We start from the raw sequence: 7719 nt of genomic DNA on the forward strand, positions 1-7719 counted from the left end.
AGCGTTTTTAGCATGAAGGGCTGTTGAATTTTGTCAAAAGCCTTTTCTGCATCAATTGAGATAATCATGTGGTTCTTGTCTTTGGTTCTGTTTATATGCTGGATTATGTTTATTGATTTGCGAATGTTGAACCAGCCTTGCATCCCAGGGATGAAGCCCACTTGATCATGGTGGATAAGCTTTTTGATGTGTTGCTGAATCCGGTTTGCCAGTATTTTATTGAGGATTTTTGCATCGATGTTCATCAGGGATATTGGTCTAAAATTCTCTTTTTTTGTTGTGTCTCTGCCGGGCTTTGGTATCAGGATGATGTTGGCCTCATAAAATGAGTTAGGGAGGATTCCCTCTTTTTCTATTGATTGGAATAGTTTCAGAAGGAATGGTACCAACTCCTCTTTGTACCTCTGGTAGAATTCAGCTGTGAATCCATCTGGTCCTGGACTTTTTTTGGTTGGTAGGCTATTAATTGTTGCCTCAATTTCAGAGCCTGCTATTGGTCTATTCAGGGATTCAACTTCTTCCTGGTTTAGTCTTGGAAGAGTGTAAGTGTCCAGGAAATTATCCATTTCTTCTAGATTTTCCAGTTTATTTGCGTAGAGGTGTTTATAGTATTCTCTGATGGTAGTTTGTATTTCTGTGGGGTCGGTGGTGATATCCCCTTGATCATTTTTAATTGCATCGATTTGATTCTTCTCTCTTTTCTTCTTTATTAGTCTGGCTAGTGGTCTGTCAATTTTGTTGATCTTTTCAAAAAACCAACTCCTGGATTCATTGATTTTTTGGAGGGTTTTTTGTGTCTCTATCTCCTTCAGTTCTGCTCTGATCTTAGTTATTTCTTGCCTTCTGCTAGCTTTCGAATGTGTTTGCTCTTGCTTCTCTAGTTCTTTTAATTGCGATGTTAGAGTGTCAATTTTACATCTTTCCTGCTTTCTCTTGTGGGCATTTAGTGCTATAAATTTCCCTCTACACACTGCTTTAAATGTGTCCCAGAGATTCTGGTATGTTGTATCTTTGTTCTCATTGGTTTCAAAGAACATCTTTATTTCTGCCTTCATTTCGTTATGTACCCAGTAGTCATTCAGGAGCAGGTTGTTCAGTTTCCATGTAGTTGAGCGGTTTTGAGTGAGTTTCTTAGTCCTGAGTTCTAGTTTGATTGCACTGTGGTCTGAGAGACAGTTTGTTATAATTTCTGTTCTTGTACATTTGCTGAGGAGTGCTTTACTTCCAATTACGTGGTCAATTTTGGAGTAAGTATGATGTGGTGCTGAGAAGAATGTATATTCTGTTGATTTGGGGTGGAGAGTTCTATAGATGTCTATTAGGTCTGCTTGTTGCAGAGATGAGTTCAATTCCTGGATATCCTTGTTAACTTTCTGTCTCGTTGATCTGTCTAATGTTGACAGTGGAGTGTTGAAGTCTCCCATTATTATTGTATGGGAGTCTAAGTCTCTTTGTAAGTCTCTAAGGACTTGCTTTATGAATCTGGGTGCTCCTGTATTGGGTGCATATATATTCAGGATAGTTAGCTCTTCCTGTTGAATTGATCCCTTTACCATTATGTAATGGCCTTCTTTGTCTCTTTTGATCTTTGATGGTTTAAAGTCTGTTTTATCAGAGACTAGTATTGCAACCCCTGCTTTTTTTTGTTCTCCATTTGCTTGGTAAATCTTCCTCCATCCCTTTATTTTGAGCCTATGTATGTCTCTGCGTGTGAGATGGGTCTCCTGAATACAGCAGACTGATGGGTCTTGACTCTTTATCCAGTTTGCCAGTCTGTGTCTTTTAATTGGAGCATTTAGTCCATTTACATTTAAGGTTAATATTGTTATGTGTGAACTTGATCCTGCCATTATGATATTAACTGGTTATTTTGCTCGTTAGTTGATGCAGTTTCTTCCTAGCCTCAATGGTCTTTACATTTTGGCATGTTTTTGCAATGGCTGGTACCGGTTGTTCCTTTCCATGTTTAGTGCTTCCTTCAGGATCTCTTGTAAGGCAGGCCTAGTGGTGACAAAATCTCTAAGCATTTGCTTATCTGTAAAGGATTTTATTTCTCCTTCACTTATGAAACTTAGTTTGGCTGGATATGAAATTCTGGGTTTAAAATTCTTTTCTTTAAGAATGTTGAATATTGGCCCCCACTCTCTTCTGGCTTGTAGAGTTTCTGCGGAGAGATCTGCTGTTAGTCTGATGGGCTTCCCTTTGTGGGTAACCCGACCTTTCTCTCTGGCTGCCCTTAAGATTTTTTCCTTCATTTCAACTTTGGTGAATCTGGCAATTATGTGTCTTGGAGTTGCTCTTCTCGAGGAGTATCTTTGTGGCGTTCTCTGTATTTCCTGGATTTGAATGTTGGCCTGCCCTACTAGGTTGGGGAAGTTCTCCTGGATGATATCCTGAAGAGTGTTTTCCAACTTGGTTCCATTTTCCCCCTCACTTTCAGGCACCCCAATCAGACGTAGATTTGGTCTTTTTACATAATCCCATACTTCTTGCAGGCTTTGTTCGTTTCTTTTTCTTCTTTTTTCTTTTGGTTTCTCTTCTCGCTTCATTTCATTCATTTGATCCTCAATCGCTGATACTCTTTCTTCCAGTTGATCGAGTCGGTTACTGAAGCTTGTGCATTTGTCACGTATTTCTCGTGTCATGGTTTTCATCTCTTTCATTTCGTTTAGGACCTTCTCTGCATTGATTACTCTAGCCATCAATTCTTCCACTTTTTTTTCAAGATTTTTAGTTTCTTTACGCTGGGTACGTAATTCCTCCTTTAGCTCTGAGAAATTTGATGGACTGAAGCCTTCTTCTCTCATCTCGTCAAAGTCATTCTCCGTCCAGCTTTGATCCGTTGCTGGCGACGAGCTGCGCTCCTTTGCCGGGGGAGATGCGCTCTTATTTTTTGAATTTCCAGCTTTTCTGCCCTGCTTTTTCCCCATCTTTGTGGTTTTATCTGCCTCTGGTCTTTGATGATGGTGATGTACTGATGGGGTTTTGGTGTAGGTGTCCTTCCTGTTTGATAGTTTTCCTTCTAACAGTCAGGACCCTCAGCTGTAGGTCTGTTGGAGATTGCTTGAGGTCCACTCCAGACCCTGTTTGCCTGGGTATCAGCAGCAGAGGCTGCAGAAGATAGAATATTTCTGAACAGCGAGTGTACCTGTCTGATTCTTGCTTTGGAAGCTTCCTCTCAGGGGTATACTCCTCCCTGTGAGGTGTGGGGTGTCAGACTGCCCCTAGTGGGGGATGTCTCCCAGTTAGGCTACTCAGGGGTCAGGGACCCGCTTGAGCAGGGAGTCTGTCCCTTCTCAGATCTCAGCCTCCGTGTTGGGAGATCCACTGCTCTCTTCAAAGCTGTCAGACAGTCGTTTGCGTCTGTGCAGAGGTGTCTGTGTGTCTTAGTTTACTGTGCCCTGTCCCCAGAGGTGGAGTCTACAGAGACAGGCAGGTTTCCTTGAGCTGCTGTGAGCTCCACCCAGTTCGAGCTTCCCAGCAGCTTTGTTTACCTACTTAAGCCTCAGCAATGGCGGGCGCCCCTCCCCCAGCCTCGCTGCTGCCTTGCCGGTAGATCACAGACTGCTGCGCTAGCAACGAGGGAGGCTCCGTGGGTGTGGGACCCTCCCGGCCAGGTGTGGGATATGATCTCCTGGTGTGCCTGTTTCCTAAAGCGCAGTATTGGGGTGGGAGTTACCTGATTTTCCAGGTGTTGTGTGTCTCAGTTCCCCTGGCTAGGAAAAGGGACTCCCTTCCCCCTTGCGCTTCCCAGGTGAGGCAATGCCTCGCCCTGCTTCAGCTCTCGCTGGTCGGGCTGCAGCAGCTGACCAGCACCGATCGTCAGGCACTCCCCAGTGAGATGAACCCAGTACCTCAGTTGAAAATGCAGAAATCACCGGTCTTCTGTGTCGCTCGCGCTGGGAGTTGGAGACTGGAGCTGCTCCTATTCGGCCATCTTGCTCCGCGCCAATATATTTTTATTATATAAAAATTTGAACATTTACGTAAGCAAAAAAAGTGCAATATTTACAATCTTGTCCTAGAAATAACTGTTGCCAACATTTTGGTAAAGTTTCTCCCGGATGTTTTTTTTTTCCTTATGTATTACAAGTTAAATATTCTCATAGCATCATGTAGCATATCTTTTTTATTCCCACTAAACCATTTATCAAGAGCATAATTTTTTGTTATAAAACTTTATCCCAATATCACTTATAACAGTGTGGTATTATTCTGTTAATGAATTAATAAGTTTTTGTTATAATAAGTTACAGAAAATGTAAATGCTTAGAAGAGACCAAGCAGGTAACCTCAGTGTCTAAATTAGACAATAGAGGTCTGTGAAACACCAGAAAACCCAAGCCCAGCCTAATGAATTTTAAATTAATTTTTTACTTTAATGTAAAATAAAAACATAAATAAATATCAAAATGCTAGCCAAACCAAACTCACCTCTAATAAATGCTGTCTGAGGATTGTTACTTTGTCACCCCTAAACCAAAATGGCCAATTATGGATATTTAGGTTGGTAAAAGAAAGTTTACCAAAATTAACTACAATATAGAATGCCTGGATACACCCACTTTAAGGGACAAAAACAGATGAATACCCCCTAAGAACTAAGACTATTCTCAATGTGGAGAAAATGTACATACTTTTAATTTGAACAATTAATACTGAAATATATCTTTAAAAATATTAAATTTTGTACCAAATACAAAATCTAGGGCAGGGGATACATACATGCAAACAAAAGATAAGAGTAGTTGTGTCAGGGAGGAAGAGAATTGGGTGGCTAGGAGACTTTTTATCATATAACCTTATCTTTGATAGTGAGTTAACCAGTTTGTGTAAGTATAGCTGTCTTTTCCTTTTCACTCTTTTAATATGTGTTAGAATTTTGAAACTGAGAATTCATATTCCTCATTAGTTTTTAAAACTCCTTAACCATAGGATTAGTTTTCTAGGAATGCCATGACAAACTACCACAAAGTGGGTAATTAAAACAACAGAAATGTATTATCTCATAGTTCTGGAGGCCAGAAGTCCAAAATCAAGGTGTCAGCAGGGTCGGTTCCTCCTGCAGGCTCGGAGGGAAGAGTCATTCAGTGTCTCTCTCCTCGGATGTGGTGGAACACAGCAATTCTTAACACTCCTTGGCTTATCAATATATCACTATAATCTCTGCCTCTATCTTCATGTAACCTTCCTCTCTGTGTCTTCTCATTTTATGTCTCTTATAAACACAGCCATGATTGCTTTTATGGCCCATCCTAATCCAGTATGATTTCATTTTCAGATCCTTATTTTAATGGTATCTGTGAATTAAATCTTTATTCCAGATGATGTAACATTTTGAGATTCTTGTTGAAATTATCTTTGGGGTAGGGGATGGGCCACTACTTAACCCACCACAAACATTATTAACTTTTCAAATATCTCTTCCTTATTCTATTGTTTTCTTTAAGAATTTCAAAGTGAGCATTAGATCTTTGCATGCTGTCTTTGAAGTCTCACAGCCAATCTTATAATCTTTCTCTCTGCAAGTCTATCTGTGTTATATTCTGTATAACTTCTTCACATATGTATCAGTTAGATTTTACTATTTGTCAACCTACTCTGAACTTGGAATAATAATTTATCCAGCTTATGGTTCTATACATCAGCACTTAGGTCTGTGTTCAAGTGGCTGGTCCTTCTCTTATGAGCTGGGCTTGGATGATGTTAGCTAGGTGTGTTCAAGTGTCTGCAACCAATTGGAGGATCTTTAGGCTAGGCGCTTTGTTATAGCTATGGATGAAATAAGCTTTAGTCTCTCATCCTCTAGCATATTAGCTTGGGCTTATTTGCCTCATGGAAGTAGAGGTCCAAGAGTGTGAGCAGAAATGCTGTAATGCTTTTTTAAAGCCTAGATTTGAACTAGCACAGTGTTGATTCAACCATATTCTGTTGGCTAAATCAAGTCACAAAGCCAAAACTTTACTATTGTAAGCAAAAGTTGATAGACTTCATTACCACCAAAACTGCCTTACAAGAGGACTTGAAAGGAATACTAAATATAGAAAGGAAAGACTGCTACCAGATAATACAAAAACACACTTAGACACAGAGACCAGTGTCACCGTAAAGCAACCACACAAACAAGCCAACATAATAACCAGCTAACAGCAAAATGACAGGATCAAATCCACACATATCGATACTAACTTTGAATGTAAATGGGTTCATTGCCCCACTTAAAAGGCACAGAGTGGCAAGCTGGATAAAAAAGCAAGAACCAATGGTATGCTATCTTCAAGAGACCCATCATTCACACAATCACATTCATAGGCTCACAATAAAAGGATGAAGAAAAATCTACCAAACAAATGGAAAACAGAAAAAAGCAGGGGTTTCAATCCTAATTTCACACAAAATGGATTTCAAGAGAACAATGATTTAAAAAAAAAAAAAAAAAAAAAAAAAAAAACAAAACACGAAGAGCATTGCATAATGGCAAAGGGTTTAATTCAACAAGAACTAACTATCCTAAATATACATGTACCCAAAACAGAAGCACCCAGATTCATAAAGCAAGTTCTTAGAGACCTACAAAGAAACATTGACTCCCACAGAATATTAGTGGGAAACTTCAACACTTTACTGACAGTATTAGACAGATTATTGAGGCAGAAAATTAAAAGATATTCAGTATCTAAACTAAGCATTGGACCAAATGGATTTGATAGACTCTTACAGAAGTCTCCACCTAAAAACAACAGAATGTAAATTATTCTTATTGCCACATGGTGCACACCCTAAAATCAACCACATAATTGGGCATAAAATCATCTTCAACAAATGTAAAAGAACTGAAACCATACCAAATACACTCTTGGACCAAGGCACAATAAAAATAGAAGTCAACACAATGAAAATTGCTCAAAACCATATGTTTACACGGAAATTAAATAACATACTCTGAATTACTTTTGGGTAAATAATGAAATTAAAGCAGAAATCAATAAATTATCTGAAAGTAATAAGAACAAAGATACAACATACCAGAAACTCTGGAACACAGCTAAGGCAGCGTTAGGAGGAAAATGCATAGCACTAAATGCCGACATCAAAAAGTTAGAAAGATCTCGAATCAACAACTTAACTTCACAACTGATAGAATTAGAGAAGCAAGAACAAATCAACCCCAAAGCTAGCAGAAGATGAGAAATAACAGAAGTCAGAGTTGAACTGAAGGAAAGTGAGACCCAAAAAAAGCATTCAAAAGATCAGCAAATCCAGGTGTTGGTTTTTTGAAAAAAATTAATGAAATAGGCCACCAGATAGACTAATTAAGAAGGAAATAGATAAGATCCAAATGAACACAATTAGAAATGACAAAGGGAATGTTATTACTGGCCCCACAGAAATAAAAACAAATATCAGAAACTACTATGAACACTTCTACACACACAAACTAGAAAACCTAGAAGAGATGGATAAATTCCTGGACACATACACCCTCCCAAGACTGAGCCAGGAAGAAATTGATTCCCTGACAGAGCAATAGTGAGCTCTGAAATTAAATCAGTAATAAATAGCCTACCAATAAAAGCCCAGGACCTCATGGATTCACAGTCAAATTCTAACAGATGTACACAAAAGAGCTGGTACCATTCCATGAAAAGTATTTCAAAAAATTGAGGAGGAGTGATTTCTCCTCAGTTCATTCTATGAGGTCAGCATCATCTGAATACC

This window comes from Macaca mulatta, chromosome 12 (assembly GCF_049350105.2).
Source record: "Macaca mulatta isolate MMU2019108-1 chromosome 12, T2T-MMU8v2.0, whole genome shotgun sequence".
In the NCBI taxonomy this organism is placed as follows: domain Eukaryota; kingdom Metazoa; phylum Chordata; class Mammalia; order Primates; family Cercopithecidae; genus Macaca; species Macaca mulatta.